Genomic DNA, 12,816 nt, shown 5'->3' on the forward strand with positions numbered 1-12,816 from the left:
AATACTTTGCCTTTCCATTTCTGGTCCAATATTATGTAAGGGAAGTGTATTTTCTGTACCTAAAACATACTTTACCCCAATATTCTAGGACTGAAGTTAGATTAGTAAATTATACCGTTTTTCAGTGCTTTCCGTTCTTGTTAGGAAGCACACAAAAAAATCCAACTTTAATATAGCTGTTTTGTACGTCCCCGTTCGCTTACTTAAAGCCGCAAATAAATATTCTTAGCCCACATAATATGGCATGTACAACAGGTCAGTGCTGCTTTGCAGAGACACCGAAATGTACCCTAACCTTAAAATTGGCATTCGGGAGTATTTCTAGGTCTCCTCCTCACTTCCGCAATGTATCAAAATACAGGGGAAAACACGGCGAGGTGGCATATTATGGTGGTCACGTGATAGCGTGGTTGCTACGGACGCCCAACGTGACCATTCTTGTAATAGGAGCAATACTCCATCCGTGAACGAAGCCACTAGAATCGATATGCAGGTGACGCTGGATTAGGCCAAAGGGCTGACCTCGACGAAAACCTACTCACGGGAAGACCCGCGGTGCGCGAGAAGGAGCTCAGAAGGAGGACACGGGAAGCGACGTCTTGGTGACGTAAGGTACAGGCCGGGTGGCTGTTGTCGACGGAAGTCTGCTCATCGAAGCCGCCGTGTACTGGAAGGGGCAATAGTCTTCTCACCCCCGGAGCCCCGTTGGCATGGCTGGGTGACAGGGGTCATTTAGCAGCCCGAGGTCTGGACGCCGCTGAGAGGAACGGACAGAAGTACGGACTCGCTTCAGGTACGTTTTGTCATTCCGTGCCAGCGTCACCTCTATATTGAAGGGTATTTGCATTTGTGTACCGTTTCATGCACCTGACAAGACGCCGAAGCGCCAGCAAGGAGGACCCCGGCGTCCCACACACACCGCGGGAAGCCGCAGTCTCCCACCCACACTGCGGCAGGCCTGATTCGGGCAGCTGCTGCAGTGATGTGCATGAGTACTCTGCCCGCCCCCACCTGCTCCGGGCAGAGCACTGATGTCAATGTCACGCCGGCTTCACACGGCGAGGCCGCCGCAGGCACCAGTCTTGCAGCTATGTAGGATTAGACACCATGACAAACATTTCACTTACGGTCGTACCCAGTGTCAAAGCGCATTCTCTATAACGTGTACCGTGTAAAGGGTTTTTAGAGTGCGTGACTTCCTTCAGAGTCCCTGCCAACTAGCGCCAACCCCAATGTGCTATATTGTAATCAAACAGTGGGTTGAGGTTTTTAGTGATATGACGTCTTAGTGTGACAGCTGATTCTTCAAACTGTTTACGTTGAGAATCAAGGTCTGTCTGGGTTCACCTTGGGATCTCTAACTGTATTGACCCTTCTGATGCTTCTTGACTAGGCAAGCCGCTTCCCCATGGTAGGCAACTTCAGAGACGTTAAAGGATTATTTGTTGCATCCATCCCACACTGTACTTGCATAAGAGATTAAAATAAATCACATGCAGACTGGGTGATGGACGTTGATATGGTTGAGCCCTGCGGCATTTTGTGTCATAGACGGGCTAAAACGTCTACCTGTAATCACGGGGTGAGCGGCAAAGAAAACTCTGACATGTTTGTTTGTATAGTATTAATGTTAACTAATAGCATTCTGTCAGCTTTGGGTAGGCGACACGCCAGTTCTCTCTCTTTTTTTTTGTTAAACATTAGATGGTGTTATTTCAGTCTTTTATGCTACTACTAACGAGCAAAAAAAGACACTGCAGCTTTGGACTGGTCGACAGCAAAGTCCATGTAACGGTACCCATAGGTAAGGGCGACAAAGATACACATGTAAGATATACATTATGCTGTGTTCCCCCTTCATCTACTTGCCTGTGAAATTCGATGTTTCAAAATCGGCCTTTTAAACATTTACCAGATAACCAAAGTATTCGGAGACGACCTGGTAGTGATTGTGAACAGTATGGGAGAAAACCTGAAATACCCTAAGTTTAACAACCCGTTTGTATTACACTTCTGCCCTCAGAGAAGTAGGAGCAGTGTTTGAGATTCACCTTTTAACAATATTGAAAAATGATTTCACTGTTACAGAGCAGTCTGGAATGTGGCATACTAGAGTGAACACCATATGTCTAATTCGGAGACAGAACATGGAATTTAGCAGGGCTGGTGTTTTCTTTTTGGGTGGCTAAGCAATTTCGCAACAAGTTAATATTTATTTTCTTCGGAAAGTGCAAACTTGCCGAACAGTTAGGCTGTCGGGTATGTGAACATAATGGGCGTTTCAGGGTTGGCAGGCTGTGGTTTTTGCCATTCAACGAGGCTATATTTAGCAATTACAAAGTACGTACTGAAATGCGGGGTTTCCCGTACAGGGTTTTAACCATATATAATGTTTTACAAACTTGTCATTCTAAATGTTTAAAGTGCAACAACGGACTCTCAAAGGAAGTGTACCGACTTCTGTAAAAGAGATGGGAACGGTATATACTTATCACGGAAGCCTGTATTTAGCGTTGTGCTGGTTTTGTGCTTCATGCAATTGTCGTGTTCTTGTTTTGAAATCTCTAACCTATAAATCCAGCTTGTTTTGAGACAGGACAATCTTCATGAATAAAGTATCCCAACGAATCAGACGTGAAGAGTAAAATATTTCCCGCATTGGTGCTTGTTTCTTTGATGAATAAATTACATTTTAAGGTGTATACGTTTATAGAGGAATGCAAGCTGTTAACTGTGTTATTTTTCCACGGGCAGTTTTTGCACCCAGCATTTTGCATCTTTGCAGTACCAAACGCAATGTTATGCATGCCTGGGTGCTTATGAACGTATTGAACGTTTAGGAGTATAGGGAAGGGGGAGGGAGACGTCGCACGATCAGAACTAGATAATGTAGGCACAGAGTCTGACTCAGTTTAGGAGTGCGTCCTCTCAAACTAATTTAAATAATTACTAATTTCGAGACAGAACAATTTTCAATGTGACTATACTTTAGCACATCTGAGTTTAAACTTTAAACCTGTGCCCGCTGTGCCCAAGTCTTGTACGCCCCATTTAGGCATCTTATGTTTCTCCTTTAAAAAAATAAAAATCTAACTGTATGCGGCGGCTTTTGAGGTAGATAACCTGCAGCAGGATATGTTGGACAGAGACTCTTTACATCTGAGTCACTCATTGTAACAACAGGCGTGGGCTTGCAGCCAAGTGCTATTTAAACGCATGAATGGCCTTAGGGGCAGGCTCCTTCAAATATGTTGCTCATGTCACCTTTTGTTGAAAGGCTGTAACTATGTTGGCCTTTCTTTGACTGGATGCAGGTATTCAATGGAATGCACATTCTTATGATTTGCAGTGCTTAGTTGGAACATGAACACAATTCAGTATTTGCAGAAATACGAACCCCCAAATGCCAAGAAAGAAAATCCCAGAATCACCCTAACAAATTCCCATTTTAGAATTCACTCATAAAACCTGCCTAGCCGTTTCATTCTTTGAGGCTTATTTTGAATAAGGTGTTGTCCCCACTCAGCCAGCAAGATTCAACAAGCAGGCTTTGGTATTGGGCAGGTAAAGCCCTCACAGACCCGTTTAAAGTAGCTGGTCTGATAACATGCTTTAACACCTAGTAAACCTCTGCCTGCTTGTCTTCTGTTCCAGCAAAGGCGGTTCATGTAGGCTGTTCTTGTATAAATGTTATTTATAAATTGCAAACCTAGCTGCAAAACAACAAAGCCCTTTGCATGAATCAAGTTTACAGTATATGTAGTCTAGGTCGTGCCCCCTCGGAGACAGCTGTAGTATAGGGAGAGTGTGTTGAAGGTATACCTGCTAGGTCCAGAGGAGCCCAGGTAACACGGGGCAGAGGCTGGGTGAATGGGTGAGGAAAAGAGGGAGCAGAAGGAGAGGGTGAGTATCACAGAGAGTGGTTGTGGGGGTTTATGATGCAGGGCAGTGATGCTTGAATAGATGAGTCTTCAGTTCCACCTGCAACAGGAAAAATGTTGTGACCTCCCTGATCTGAACTTAGATGGTGTGTCATAAAAGTTTTCTTCTCGTATTTTCGATGTTGAATTTACTCATTTCAAGCCCAAATGTGCTGCTGCTGTGTGTTATCCTTGTTCAATCAGAGCCCCTGATCTTAGTTGCTTTGTTTGACGGGGTACTATGATAGCTTTGTAGATGATGTAGCCGATCTTCAATGGGATATGTTCAAGCAGTGGTGCTAGTTCTAAAAAGATGGGTCATACTGGTGCGGTGGTTCTTTGTGGGCAACTTGTTTGAACTGACCTGCTATATCTGAAACCCTTTGTGATGAGCAAATTTAGGCAATGGGCACCTTTTAAACTACAGAACCACGTTAGCAGTTTGCTTGAACTAAACACAAGCATTGGCAAAGCCAATAGGTCTCACTTGTACAAGAGATTGGCTTTGGCAGTGTATTTTGCTATGTTGTACATCAGTGTGGCTGCTGTCCAGAATGGCTAAAAGTTAGTGGTGTAGAGTCGGATAGTAGAATGGATTTCTTGGAGTGTTGTAGAGTGGAGTAGTGCCGTAGAGGGGAGTAGAGTTCAGTGGCAGAGTGTGTCATAGGATGGAGTGGGTTGAGGTAGTTGGGTGGATTGGAGTAGAGTTGGGTGGATTGGAGTGGGTTGAGTGGGGTGGATTGGTGTGGACTGGATTTAAGTGGGGTGGACTGGATTGGAGTGGGGTGGATTGAAATGGTGAGGTGGATTTGAGTGTGGTGGATTGGATTCAGTGTATTGGTGCGTCTCTGGATTGGAGTGAAGTTCCTTGTGGAGCACTTTTTCCGACCCTTGGGTCACCTCCGAGCACTGCAAGCAACAGGAAAGATGGGCTTCAAAGAAAATTGGTATGCTGTTAGGACTTATTTAGGTTACTTGTATAATGCTTAACACCACCCATTAGCCATTTCACCTGTGAGAAGTATAAAATAAAATGGGCTTTTGGTGCTGGCGAAATCTGTTGCAGACTTGCAATGGGTAATTCTCAACCAAGTGCATGTCCCAGTCTGCCCAGGTTTGTTTTGTTTCAACCAATGTGTAATGAATTACTGGTTGGTTTGGCGTAAAATGACACTGTGCCTCATTGTTTATTTAATTGCAAGAGTATCCATAACATGAGTTTACCCACATTAGTTTGTATCATTTGTAAACAGTGTTTTATATTGTTTTCCTCGACACCCCTGTTATTGAGTGTCTTCTAACTTGTGCATGTTATATAAAGCCTTTACCATATAATATTTCTGAATGGATTTCTGCAGTTTCTGAAAGTAAAGGAGGGACCCTCACTCTTTCTCTATATGGAATTGGTTTAAACTTTTTTGTCCCTCTGGGAGAAAATGCAAACAGAGCTCCAATTCAGTCGGTTCTTACTTGAAGGTAGAGAGTGTTCACTGCAGCAGCTGGCATATAATAAAGTATAGTAACTTCAGTGGCATAACAATAGTCCCCGCAGCCCCTTTGGTGCAAGGGTATGGGGGGCAGTAGCTCCAAGGACCCCCTCTTTGGTACTGTGCACTGGTGGCGAGCCCCTGGCCTGAGAGCTCCTGACTGGGTCCAGAGCGTGGGAGGGCCCTAAAGTTTCGTCATGCCACTGCGTAACTTGTTGGTAGTAAGAGGACAGAAATAAGATGAGTGTTGCACATTATAAATCAGCCAGAGTCTAATCTTAATTTTGCATTTCTGCTGGGTTTGAGCTCCACTCACCTGTCATTGCCACTTTCCATTTACAGTACTTTCTCAGTGTGAAGTGGGGGAAATTTATCCAGCAGGGATTGTAGAGAGGAAGATGTGATGAGAACTGATGTTGATGCTGTTGCTAATTTACAAAACTCCAAATACATCCAAATTCCACATGGAGAACAAATGGCAGGAGCGGATATGTGTCTACTTGGAGGAGGACATTATGGTTTCAATTTTGGCAAAATATCACGTGATGCCGTGCAGTGATAAACCAGCCGAGCCAGTAGTTAGTGCAGTCATGGTGCAGGATTGACAAATGGAAGGGACATCATTGCCTCAAGGGCTGTATTGTATTCTAGTACCACAACTATACCCCAATGGCTCTTTTGCAATAGGGTGATGGAAATGACGTTGGAACACTGGTTCGACATCGTGATATCCTACTTAGTGTAAAGAAAACCTATACAGTGGATTTCAGTCAGGTCTATTTGAGCTCTGTCTCAACCCACTATTGCAATTCTGATGCTGTCTTATTCTCGGGGATGACACCTGCATGTATAATGCTAATAGTAGGCAGAATGATGTATCCGAACGTCATGTCCCTATTACTCCACATCAAGTGATACATTCCCTTGTCTTAGATGTAGTTTTATGTTTTTTTTTTTTAAATACCTCTTTATACTTAAGCTTTCTCTCTATTGGTGTCCTGGCAGGATTGCCTCTCTTAATTCATGAGTCCTTCCTCTATTTAACAGCTCGTATTGGTGTCTGGTGAGTGAGGTGTGTGTTTTTTTCCCCTTCATTTACCTGGTCCAGGTCTCTTCCTGCTCCTGGTCAGCGACATCCTGTCTAACAGCATATGGTGGGAGAGCGCCAGGAACCAAGGAGTTGCGTAGCAGATTAGGCAAGTCCATTTAATGTGGGGGTATCTAGAAGCAGATGCATGTCAAACAGGGTTGTTTCGGAACAGCATGAATTATGGAACAGATTCTTGAGATGATGACTAACTGCCACACAGATTCTCGAGAATCTGAAGAATGGAAAGAATCACCTATAAAGCTGGGACCAGTGAACCTCCGCGAGTGTGGGTAAAAGGGGGAGTGAATTTTAAAAGGTGTGGGAAGCCACAGGAAATCCTCGAGTAGTAAAGATCACCAGGCATGCTAAGCCGAACCACCTGCAACTCTGCTTTTCAAACCCAGGTGGGAAATCCTTGCAAGGCAGACACATGAGCACTCTGCATAGGGGCCCCACAAAAGCATGGCGAACTGATACATGACCATGGCACCACCAGGTGGGGCTAGTAGTGAAAAACGTGTTTAAGGAAGGAGTCCCAATGACTTCTTCCGTAAAAACTGTCATGCTCTTTTGTGACTGGTTTTACAGTCTCTGTTTGTTGAATTGTATCCAAAGCAAGTCTTGTTTAGCTACACAGCACAGACCTGTTGGTGTGTCAGAAGATAACCCACTTGCAGGAGCTCATATAATTAAGAGAGGCGAGGCCCTGCAGCTAAATCCCAAAAGCTGTTGTCAGAAAAGGCCTGCTTAACATGGGGTTCTTTCCCATGGGTCTGTGGGTGCAGTATACACTTAAAAATGAAATCTGATGAGTGTGCAAACCTTAAATTGGCTCAGTGAATCTTAAAGTCCAGGACTAGCACAAAAACATTGCAGCAAAACGTGGTATCTCAGAAGATTTATAAATAAAAGTTGACGGTAAGATCGTTTGTGTTTACGACATGTTCTTTTTTTACTTGGAAATAAAACAAAATAAATTCCTTGAGGTTGTTTAGTAAGATCCTATTGCCTTCTGCTGTGAATTGGACTCCATCTTATCAGACAATCCCAGGCATATCAAAGTGGATATTTCTATTATATATAGATCCCATGCCATAGCCCGAAGGTAAGCAAGATCACTTTGTTGACATATTTGTACAATTTGTCAATTTGTGTACAAAACTGGTCATATTGATTCCACCTTTGCCCCAGATAAAAAAATAAAATAATCGACTATGCAAAGGCTCTATACGGAAAGAGATACTTCAACTTTGCAAAGGTTTCTTTCATTTTAAAAGATAAAGCAACTCCAGTAATTGTGTCTAGGCTTGTTCCCTTCACAATGCACAAATATGTGAGGTTGCTCACATGTCGAAATGCTTCCCACCAAACGTAAGAGTTAATGCCAGTTCAGTCTAGGGATGCCAATCTATGCAACGTATGTATGTGGTATTTCTGTGGTGTGAACGTAGCCAAAACAGCATTAGTGCGCTCTACAGGTTGAAAGACAAGCATCATGTCAACAAGTCATATACATAACTGTTTGTGGATGGGTAATGCATTGTCGTGTAGTGTTCTTCTAAGAGGTGCGCCTTTAACCCTGTTTTTCCTAAAATTGAGCAGCATTGGGGTTGTCTTAATGGATACAGGGACGTTGTTCCCTGAGCGCATAGATGGAAAAGGCTACTGCCATGGTTTTTCTTTTTTTTTACACTTCTTTGTCTGCAGTCTAATGGTGTCCTGGCTGGGCTATGCCCAGAACCACTAGAGATGGTGAACTTGATACTTTGGGTGCGGATCGTGATGGCTTTGTAAATTATACAACTGTTTTTGAAGCTGGTGTGTGCCGGCAAGGTAACCCAGTGGAGTCCCATCAGGATGGTGGTGGTGATCTGATTGTATTTTATCAGGCCGTGGATAAGACTTGCTTCAGCATGTAAGTTGCCCTTAAGGAGTGCCACTGTAGAGTTTGGCAGGCTAGACAAAGGCTTTAACAGCAGCTCTGATTGTGCTTCCTGGAAGATTTATTTAACAAGAGAGAAATGCTACCAGGCAACTTATTTTTTTATTTTGACAGTGTGTTTCTTTGAGGCAGGGTTTGGTGTCTAGGGTGAATCCAAGTAACTTGGCATTCAGTGAAAGTTGGGGTTCGAATCTGGCAAGGGTCCTGCAATTGAGCCAGGTTTCTTGTTCTTGGCAAATAACAGGAATTCTGTCTTGGTTGGATTGAGCTTCAGTTATGCACTGAATATCCTTGTCAGGATGATGTGCAGGCAGTGTTTGAGGCATTGGATGTTTGAAGCAGAGGAGGCTTTTCAGTAGAGTTTTGTATCTTTGGCATACTGGTTAATCTTGATGCTGTTATGTGAGTAGAGCACAAAGCAGCTCCATCTAGAGGTTTAAGATTATAGGGGATGTTATGGAACCCTGGGAAACGCCATTGCAATAGGGATCTTTGGGACCTGGAGATGTGTGTTGCTTGGCATCCCACACATGTTTCACCACACCCTCATTCATGTTGACTCAGAATTTCTCTCACCATCACTCTCATACATTTACTTAGACTTACTCACCCCCTCTCAGCCACTCTTTACTCATTCCCTCCCACTTAGTCTCTCACTTATCTATTCTTTTGGCCACTCTATTAAGCATTTCCCTTTCCTTTACATCCTTTCATCATCCCCACCTCCACTTTCATTCACTGACAGTCACACTAAATTTCACACATGCACACTTGCTCCCACTCATTTTCACTCATTGAGTCCATTACTTTTTTTCTCACTCACTCACCTTTTTTTATTCCCTCTCAACTAGGCTTTCACTCACTCTCTCACTTGTTCGCTGTCTCCTACATTTTGGTTCTCTGACTGTCTCTCACACTATTGCTTTCACTCCCTCACTCTGCATTTAACATTCACCTACTTGCTTTTTCTCAAATTCTAATTTTCACTCACTCATTGTCAGCCTTTCCTTTTTTACTCGCCCACCATCACTCAGTCTGTACTCATCAACTTTCATTCAGTCCCTCAGTCACATTATCATTTGTCCTCACTGATGCACTTTCTAACTCAATCTGTTAATGCCAATTGTTCTCTCTGACTTGCGTGCTCTCTCTCATCTACTCACCCACTCACCCACTCACTCCCTCTAACTCATTTCCTCTTTTTGCCCCTCACTCACTCTCATTCACTTTGCTCATCTTCTGCACTTTCACTCACTGTCACTTATCACCCACAAAATAAATAATGTATATATTTATTTTTATAACGTTAAAGTTGGTTCTGAAAGGCACAGGTTCACTTTGCAGGTATTTATAAAACTATATATAACCGAAGAAAAAAACATGTTCTGAAAATTTTGTGGTGTTCCTTTTTTTTTTTTTTTTTTTTTTTTTTTTTTTAAATCTGTTTTTATTTTCCTAATGAAAGATTAAAGATCAACATAAAAATCAACACAGTGCAGGTTCAGCAGAGTAAGATCACAGGCATATAATGATACCCAAGTGGGCGCACACAGCATTGCATCATCGATGAAGACATCACCAGACCCCCCCCCATCCGGTCCTCAATCCCAGGAATCAGCACCACAACTAAATGAGACCAGACCGTTAATAACATAAACAGATCAAGATAGATCTACTCCACATTTGAGCGTCACATGTACTAAGAGGAAGAGTGTGTTTTCCCCATCAATCACCACCACGTTACTGCTCACAGAGCAGGCGTCCTCCTCATGAGTGAACCATTCTAGAAGTGCACTCCAAGCAGCCACATCAGCAAGTGCCCTCTCATCACTAAGTGTCATGCGCGTGTGCTGCTCCTCCGCCGCTCTCCACTCCAGTAGATCCCGCAACCAGTCAGAGACCAAAGGGGTCCGCACGCTCATCCAGCCGATCGCTACTCTACGCTTGGCTAGTACTAAAGCCAACACTACCATCCTGTAGACAATCCCTCTACCCCGTCGCCTGCGCACCACACCCAGGAGACACATCAACGGAGTGACCTCCAATTCAAGCTCAGTGACCTCAGTGATCGCCGCCGTCACCTCCTGCCAGAAAACATGTACAGCTCTACAGGGCCATGCCATATGTAGAAAAGAAGCACCAAGCTCACCACATCGAGGACAACTGGCCCCTCTACCTGGGTCTATTTTATTTAGTTTCCTAGGAGTGATGTCTGTCCTGTGCCCAAAGTTGAAATGCAACAATCTGAACCTAAGATTACATGTGAACGTTCAAACCAGTTATCAGGCCGCATCCCAGTCAGCATCCTCAATAGGTTGCCCCAAATCAGCATCCCACGCCTTATGTCCTGCGCTAATCACGGCTGGTTGATCCTCCCGTAATGCCCTGTAAAAATGAGCAATCAAGTGCGTATCCTTGCCGCAATTAAGAAGACCGTACAAAATCAAGGAGGCCCTGGGAGCTAACGGGAAACCATCCCAAATCTCACAGGTTACACTCTCAAGTTTTGCATATTGCAGAAACTGGCCAAGCCCACCTCAAACAAATCCTGAGCCTCAGAAAATGAGAGAAATTCACCATTAGAGTACATATCACCGACCACCTCGCAACCACCCAATTGCCAGGGCTTCATCGACATTGTCTTTGCCAAATCCCGAAACGGAGACAGATCCCATATTCTTAATTCCCTATCAAAGGGAGCCTGCCGGAGCACCCGCTTCACCACCTGTTCCCAAATCCCGGCAGTAGTCCTCACCAGATGAGGCGCAGCGGGGTCTGATCTGCCCCCAGACATGAGAATGTACGCCAAAGATCGCCCATCGCACACACCAGCATACAATCTCTTTTCCCAATTATCAACCTCTGACAACCATTTCGCTGCACATTGTGGCTGCGCTGCATAATAATAATGTCTGATGTTGGGGATTGCCAGCCCCCCATCTAGGTCATTCTGCAACACAGACAGCGCCCCCCTGCTTTGCCTGCCTGCCCATACTAGGGAAATCAATAGGCTATCCAAGCGTCGGAAAAGCCGAGGAGGCAGAGGGTACAAGGAGTTCTGTACCAGATAAAGGCACCGGGGTAAAAACACCATCTTCGCTATTGATGCCCGGCCCATAACAGAGAGGGGCAACTTATTCCAAAAAGCAACCAAGCGCTCCAGGCCCGCCACCACCCGCTCAGTATTATGAGTGTTTTACACATCCACTGAGTTAGCGACCCAAATACCCAGGTACCGACATACTCCACCTCCCAGCGCAACACGACTTCAGGGAGCCCGACTGGAGGAACCCCAACAAGAGACCCAAGAGGGAACAGAAGTGATTTTTTCATATTAATCTTGAGACTGGAAACAGCCCTGAATACTGCCATCTTCTGCAACAACTCCGGCACTGACACGCGAGGATCCCGCACATAAACCAATTCATCATCAGCATACATAGAAATGACGTGCACGGTTCGACCCACCAGGATCCCCCACTGCACCATCTCTTCACGGAGCCAAATCGCCAAGGGCTCATCTGCCAGGGCAAATGGGAGAGGCGAGAGCAGGCACCCCTGTCGTGTACCTCTGCCAATCTCCCAGACAGCCAATGTCTCTCCCCACACACACAATGTCGGGGCAGTGTACAATAGTTCAACCCATGCGCAAAAGCCAGAGCCAAGGCCCATGCCCCGCAACACATCCAATAAATAGTCTCACTCCACTGTGTCAAACGCTTTCTCCAGGTCGAGAGACACCAGTGCCAATTCCAAATCCTCTCCCTTAGTCTCATGCAGAACATGCGCTAAACGACACAGATTAAAGGACATACTGCGCCCCGGCATAAACCCACATTGGTCTTCAAGCACCAGACCCCGAATCACTCCTTTAAGTCGAGTGGCCAGGATCTTACAGAGTATCTTAACATCACAGTTCAACATGGTTAGCGGCTGATATGAAGAGGGATCCGCAGCATCCCCCCCTCCCGGCTTGAGCAATAAACACACTATACCTTGTTGCATGGTTTCTGGTAACCTACCGCACCACTGCGCCTCCTCAAATACATCCAACAGTCGTTCCCCAAGTGTGGAGGAAAAAGCCTGATACAGCTCCACAGGAAAACGTCACCGCCAGGGGACTTGGATCTTGCCAAAGCCTTCACTGCCTCTCCCACCTCCTCTGCAGTGATCGGGAGGTCAAGCGCATCCCTACTCTCCGGGCCAACCTTGGCAATCGCAACCACTGCAGAAACCGCTCCGCCTCCCCTGCCGACGACTCAGTGCCAGCTCTAGATACCTTTTGAAAGTGGGACGCCAATTCCTGTAGAATGTCACCACGCCCCGTTAGAAGCACTTCCTCGGTATCCATTATGCCTAGTATTGGCGGAGCCTCCA

General features: G+C 45.1%; 1 protein-coding gene across 1 annotated transcript in view; it reads left to right on the plus strand.

The window, feature by feature from the left end:
- Positions 1-625: 625 nt before the first annotated feature.
- Positions 626-12,816, plus strand: part of HYCC2 (hyccin PI4KA lipid kinase complex subunit 2) — a 575,783-nt gene continuing 563,592 nt past the window's right edge. Inside the window, exon 1 of the mRNA XM_069226082.1 lies at positions 626-793. The gene's annotated coding sequence lies outside the window, so the exon portion shown is untranslated. The remainder of the gene's footprint in view (positions 794-12,816) is intronic.

The sequence above is a fragment of the Pleurodeles waltl genome, chromosome 3_1 (assembly GCF_031143425.1).
Source record: "Pleurodeles waltl isolate 20211129_DDA chromosome 3_1, aPleWal1.hap1.20221129, whole genome shotgun sequence".
Classification (NCBI taxonomy): domain Eukaryota; kingdom Metazoa; phylum Chordata; class Amphibia; order Caudata; family Salamandridae; genus Pleurodeles; species Pleurodeles waltl.